Below are 7343 nucleotides of genomic sequence, written 5' to 3' on the forward strand. Positions count from 1 at the left end.
CTTTTTTCTTTAATTTTTTTTTACCCCCCCAGTTTGTTTATTTATTTTTATCCAGTGGTCTTAGCACAATTTTATTTTCAACCTTTTTCAATATATTTGTACATAGCTCTGTCTGATTTTGTCCATGCCAAGGAAATGACCCCTGTCATTTTACTTATTTCCAGGCGTTGAGTTTGGAAACATCTGGGGAGGTTCCTCATTTTTCTTGAATTCCTGTTTTGAAAAAGGAAGAATTGTCTTTACTGAGCTGTTTTTCATTACTAACAGACAGTGAAATGAGCTCCATAGCCAACTACTTTCAGGGTCTCATTTGAACTTGGAAAAATGAGACATGTCCAGGATTACGACAATTTCATGGAGGTCTGGCAAACTGAATCATCTCAAACGGTGGAAGGATAAAAAAATTGTTGTAGAAAATTAACTTGCAAAGATATTGAGTAATCATCTGAACTGTCTGAAATCTGATTTTAACCAAATTCCAGATCTTTTTTGTTTCAGACAATTCTTTTTCTACAATGGCAATCTCTCAGGGCTTACCACTGCACAACCTGAAACCCAATGATATGGCTGCATGAAGTACGATACTGAATGACCTCTTTTGTAGGACTATAGAGATCTCATTAACATTAATAACATTTGTGCAGAACCTTAGGACAATGTGAAGCAGAGCCTTAAAAAACATGCATTCATTCACAGATGTGCACTGAAATTTTAAAGACGTGTACTGGATTGTTAGGAATATGCACACTGAATTTTAAGCAAATCCCTGAAGTTACTGGTGCCACTGCTTAGCACTACTTTCTGTGCTATACGCGCCGATTTTCATGAAGAGTTTAATGCAATGGTATGAACTATCAGCCTGGCACAACTCAGCACATAATTCTACCCGCTGATACACAAGGAATCCCTCTGCACACTCATTAATTCTCCTTATTGTGATCAATAATCCTCAGCTAAATGGTGATGGTGAAACTAACATATGCATGACTCTGAATGTAGATTCCCACTACTATGCTACCCTGTCAAGCTTTCTACAATTTTTACTGTTATTGAAAAAAAACAAATGATGAATTCAGACCATTACTCTTTGTGATATAGTCAAACGTTCCTTTGTCTTATAGTGGAGAAAGTAGTAACTTTAAATTAAGATTATGCATCCTGAACTTGTCCTTTCTATCACCTGGTGCCTGTGTATGATTGTGTGTGTTCATCTAGATACATGTAGGTGGCTCCAAAAGTAATGTTTCCTATTTATTTCCATTGGAACTACAACAGATACAAAAAGCACAATAATACTATTTGACAGAGAAAATTCTCAACTACAAAACTATTTTTCAACACAGTCACAGTCATTAACTACACATTTTCACCAGCAGTGAATAAGACCCTGCATGTTGCACTTGCAAAAGTTTGCAAGGCTGTCAAAATGTGGCTTGTCTGTCATGCTGATGTTGCCACTGCTGAAGCACAGTACCCACTGACTCACTATGCTCACATCCACTAGTTGATCTCAGCAAGTGTCAATGAATGTCAAAGGATACAATTTTTTCCACATGGAGGAATTCAGTGCCACACCTTTGGTTCATCTGCACTCCCATGTCAGACAACAATTTGTCTGGCCACCTCTCTGCTGCAATCTGTCACATGTCACAAAATGTAATGGAATACTGGTGGGAAGATCCTACTGCCATACCAACATCTACCTCTGATATTGTGGGTGAGTACAATAGGAGGCATTACTTTCAGAGCAGCCCTTGTAATTTTGGATTCAGTTTTTGAAAACTGGGTTTTCTAAAGAATCTTTGCTATGTGACATAATATCTCTGTCTTTTTCAGAAGCAAAATGGAGCCTTTTTTTTTTCTTCATCTCCTTAGACAGTGAATGTTTACTTGGGGTCTGTTGTTTACTGCTATTGTTTACTACATGAATAAATAGAACTTGGAAGCTTTTTAAAGTGTTAAAAGGAGAGGGAAGAATGTAAGGCAATTAGAACGAATTTTACATTTGTCTTTTTAATATTGTTTTCTTTTTTTTTCTGCTATTTAGTATGGACACAAAAAAGTGGCCGAGAGGAAATGGAATCATTTGATTGGGTGTGTAGTCAGAAACCATGATGTCCAATGACATGTAATTGAAGTTACTATTTAAAGAACAACACAACATGCTTGAAAGTGGAGTATCAGAAAAAGCTAAAAGCAATAGTTTTTATATTAATGAATGATCAAACAAGAAATATAAATAATCCTCAGAAACAAAACGTGAGATTACACAGACTTCTTACAAGCTAATTTTTAACTAGAATAATGGTAGGATGAGTAAGCAATCATTTTTGGAATAATGAATTAGTAGGTTAGTATAATATACTAAACAGTTTGTTTTGGCTTCTATACACTGATGTAAACAATACCAAACAAAAGATTGTTGTAAATTCTTGTAAATATTGTGCCAGCCTTTTTGATCCTCTGTATACTGGGATTACTTAAGGAAATGTAGCAGTTAACCAGTGTAATGTGATTTGTATTCTCATTTGTGTATGATTTAAATCCTTGTCCTGAAATGGATTAATCTCAGAAAGTTGTTCCCGGTTATCAAATATACTCATAGATTAACTTGTAACAAGAAATTGTGTTACCAAAAGTTAGATAGACAAGATAAAAATGTTGTGTAACAGTAGAAGAATATCCACTTGTGATTTCTTAGGTTTGTTGTATTTGATTGATACAGAATATGTCACAATTTTTCTGTACCTTATGAGAATTTCTTTTGCTGGTATGTTGTATCTCTGCTTGAACAAAAATGACTGTCCAGACCATAACAGGAATGATACTGGATGAGAAATATAAACTGCTAGGACCAGTTCAGATGGGATAAGGTGACAGTCACTTGAATCTAAAACAAGTGTATGATGTTGAGTTGTGTCTATGAAGCTGATGAACAAGGGGCAATTATAAAGTCCAGTACTCTGTTTAAAAGGAAAAGTATGTGTAGAGCGTAAAAATAAAAATGCTTTCTGTGGCAGGAGACTGGAGTAACAACTGTGAGAAACAACTATTAATATGATTGAAATTGTTGGTATTGTTTATGCTTATATAGGGTTTTATCCCTGTTATGATGATGATTACAGCTTTAGTTTGTTACACCCTGGTTATTAAGAAAAGAGCATGAAATAAGGATTTTACTAGTCCAGGAAATAGAAGTGCTACAAACTACAGTCTCAGACAGAACAATATTTCTTTTGAGTCTTAGCTTATGGATATTGACATTCTTCAATAGAAAGTGTGGGGGATATTGCATAAAAATCTTAGAAAGATGTAGAAGCATCAGCCTATTGGAATTTCTGTGATACTAAGACTGGAACTTGTGTGTCATTAAGTCCACTCGTGGCTTTAAAAATGTAGTGTAGGATACGCTGATTAAGCCTAAAGAAGCTGAGAAAGAGATATGTGAGAACCTCTGATTTTTTAAATTTTGTTTTTAAATTCAACTGCGTATCATTTCTAATTTTCTGGAAAACTTTCACAACATTTTATGGAATTTTTTTGACGCTCAGTTGATACTGAGGCTTAACTCACACTATGGTGTTCCCATTAAACTATCCATAGCTTTTTATAAAAAGTCAGATTAGCATAAATAATATCCAGATAGTCTGAAATTTAGTATTAATATCAAAGCGTGATTGTGTTGGAGTTAGATTTTTACAGTTATTTTTGACTCATTAAGTGACGGTGCTTAGCAGTGTAATTCAGTACCAGTTCTGTTCTGTTGTCTTTTTCCACGTCATGTCAACTCCAAAATGAATCTCAATAAAGCAAAAAGAGAAAGAAAAAAAAAAAAAGCCTTGAAGGAAGGAGAGAACCTATAAAAATAACTAAACAGTTATATCTGGGTCAAACCTGGGACAAAACTTTTAATATTTTAATGAATCAGCCTGAATCCACCCACTGAATTTAGTATGACACATGCTTTCATGTGTCACTGGGTCTGAGCTAATATATTCTGCTGAAAGATGAAGCATATGGTTTGGACTGCCTTGTGCTCATACCTCTGTTCTGGACTAGAGCTAACTTTTGTCTGGGCAGGCTGAGAATGGGCAGATTGAAGCTGGCTCTGTTTTTATTCATTCATGCATACATGCCTGCTGAAAACTTTCAGGAATTAGAAATCATGTCAGTTACATCATGGGGAAAAGCGACACTATTGGGGAGCTCCAGACTAGAAGCCAGTATTTACCTGACAACATTTTTCAGAAAGCACAATCATATTTTGAATGGACCACGAAGATGACAAAAAATGTTGTTAGTTATTCAAGTAAAAATAAAGTCAAAAAGGCAGAGGCTGCATGAGAAAGGAGGAAAAAAAATGAAAGGAAAGGAACAGATAAATGCTCCTAAATTAACATTACTCTTTCATCCATCTGGGAAACTTTACATGTCTTTCCAGCACCATGTGCATTTGCAGAAAGAAGAATAAGCAAGCGGTAAACATCTGTGAGAGGGATAGGGCAGTTTTCAATTAAAGCAGACTTCAAGGATTCAAATCTGAGTTGGATTTCTTTAACCTGTGCTCATCATGGTCAAAAAAGCACTATCACTCACTTCCTGGCAGAAAGGGTCACAATAAGTCTCTCAGCTGATCTTTGCAATTTTGCATGAGTAAAATCCAGGAGGAACAGACTGTCTTTTAAAGTATTCTTTGCTAAAGTCTTCAGCATGTATATTCAGCATTTATGCTGTATAGCTGAGGGTCTGGCACCACTTATGTACTGGATGGGTGTGATCCTTCCTGTGATTCTTCTTGGGTAAAGAAGCTCTTTGTATCCAGGCAGATTTCCCATTTCCGTTTTTTCAGGTCTGAAGAATCATAGAATTTTTAAAGTTGTGCTGCTGCATTTGTCAATGACTTTTACCTAATCTGAGGTTGAGAGAGTGTTGCCTAACAATATGGAAACTCTTTCAGGCATTCAAAGCTTTTCATCTGAATTTTTGGTTTCACTTTAGTTCAGAATGCAATGTGAAATGCAGAGGTCTTAAAAGGTGTAAACTGAGCATCAGTAATTTTCTCTCAAGCTCATTCAGACTGAAGCTAGCAGGTTTCAAAGACCTTACCAAAGGCTTGTCTGATCCTATATTTGTGACTTAGTGCAGCATTCGAACCCTCTTTCACACTCTCTGTAGCCAAATTAAGAGTGCTTAGACAATGATGGATGGCAAGTTTACCACACTCTGACTTTAAAGAAGTTGAAATAAAGTACCAGCTGGAAAGAAATAATGGAAGTGTGGATGGGCTGTTCACGACACATGTAAATGTAAATAACACATGTCAGTGACAGTGGAACTGAAAAGAAAACCTTCACAATTTGAGTTTTTGCAGTCCTCATATAAAGTATTGAAATTCTAAGCTTTAGACCAATACATTTCTTTACCAGAAAGGAAGCATTTCAAATATGAAAAGGGAGTTAACATAAATCTATAATAGAAACATAAAGAAATAAAAGAATTACTGTCTTTACAACCACCTCTAGGTTGCCCTCCTTCAGCAGGTAAGTTGGACCAGATGACTTCCAGAGTTGCCTTCCAACCTCACCCATACTGTGACTCCGTGATTCTCAGATACGGAAATTTAAATACAGGACTCTGATAACAAAAAAGAAGGAAACTCTTTTGAAGACAATAAATTTGGTTTTCGTGTACAATGGTGCAATATCGTAGGAGCAGGAAAAGACATGCCTCTGAAGGTCTTTGTACCTTCCCCCTCTATTGAGAATCACTCAATCACAGTGACTGTAATCATACCTCTAGTCTCCTACAGAAGAACCCAGAGGAAAGGACCCTGCTTGAGTTTAGTGGCTTTGAAAGTAATGCCTCCTATTTATTTCCATGGAAACTACAACAGATACAAAGAGCACAATAGCGCTATTCAATAGAGAATATTCTCAATTACAAAACACTATTTTTCAACATAATAACCACTATTAGCTATGCATTTTCACCAGTGATGAACAGCAGCCTGCATGCTGTGCTTGTTAACTCTGCACTAGAGGAGGTGACCCACTTCACTGTTGCCACTGCTGAAACACACCACTGACTCACTGTGCTCACATCCACTGCTTGGTCTCCATACTTAGCAAGTGCCAGTGAACGTCAATAGATACATTTTTTTTCCACATGGAGGAATTCAACGCCACACAGTTGCTTCATCTGCAATTCCACGTCAGATGCCATTTTGTCAGACTGGCCATTTGCTGCCATCTCTTCCACAGCAGGAAAATGTAATGGAATGTTAGTGGGAAGGTTCAGCCTCTACTGCAGTACCACCAACATTCACCTCTGATATTGTAGGCCAACATAATAACATAGGAGGCATTACTTTCAGAGCATTCTTTGTTCTTTTGTCCAGTAAGAGTGACTGGCAGGAGATACACTGGACTACTGTGTCTGCTGCTCAGCTTGAGCATGTATTCTTGTCACCACCATTCTTCATTTTCAGCAGTAAGAAATTTGAAGAGAGGTTCTTGTTATATCACAGGTACTGAACTCTTACTTCATGGTATACCTGTTGCTAGGAGCCTTTGCTCTCAATTTGTATAAATGCATTTTTGTTTTAGGTTAAAGTCAGTGAAGTTACTACAGATTTCCTGACACCATGTGAGTGGGATCTAAATGTTCCTTCTAATTGTAATAATTCTAATTTTGTTGCAAAACTAAATATCCTACCCTGATGTCAGATATTCAGAGGAGTGTGACTATTGACATAGCCAAGCTCTAATCTGCAGTTATCTATATATCTTTCAAAAAAATAGTCCTGGATGTAATATGTGGTAAGTGTTGGAAAGAAGTGAAGAACCCAGAACTATCAAAGGGAGCATCATTCTAAGTTGCTTAAATTTTTTTTGTGAATAAGGAAATGAAGTAAAACATCACTGTTTAATTTCACTGACATCAGAAGTGTTCCATGAAAGACTGAATTTGTGCAGAAAGAGACAGACAAACCGAAAGACAAGACAGAGTGAGATAACAAGAAAAGAGTGATAATCAGCAAGGTAGATGGCATGTCTAAAATCATAAATTCTTTCAGTTATGGAAATATGTATCTATACATAAACAATTCTACAATGTCTTAAATTTTAAGCCCTGAAAACCATCATCTGGAATATTTATATATTTTTAGCAGCAAACCAAAAAATGCTCAAGCTGCTGTAATAAAATGAATTTTCACAGACATCTGACCTTGAACAAGAGTTGACTGATTAGATTTGAATCCAGCTGGATAACAGCAACTCGTTTATACAATCCCAGATTTTTATTTTTATTTTTATTTTTATTTTTATTTTTATTTTTATTTT

General features: G+C 36.1%; 1 long non-coding RNA gene across 2 annotated transcripts in view; it reads right to left on the bottom strand.

Annotated features, from left to right (window-relative positions):
* Nucleotides 1–35: 35 nt before the first annotated feature.
* Nucleotides 36–7343, bottom strand: part of LOC122155257 — a 37903-nt gene continuing 30595 nt past the window's right edge. For both annotated transcript variants that reach the window (XR_006167199.1, XR_006167200.1), the window contains exon 5: nt 36–213. This is a non-coding gene — a long non-coding RNA (uncharacterized LOC122155257). The remainder of the gene's footprint in view (nt 214–7343) is intronic.

Source organism: Centrocercus urophasianus, unplaced genomic scaffold (assembly GCF_019232065.1).
Source record: "Centrocercus urophasianus isolate 14NV4802_14NV808 unplaced genomic scaffold, USGS_Curo_1.0 seq_11, whole genome shotgun sequence".
NCBI lineage: Eukaryota > Metazoa > Chordata > Aves > Galliformes > Phasianidae > Centrocercus > Centrocercus urophasianus.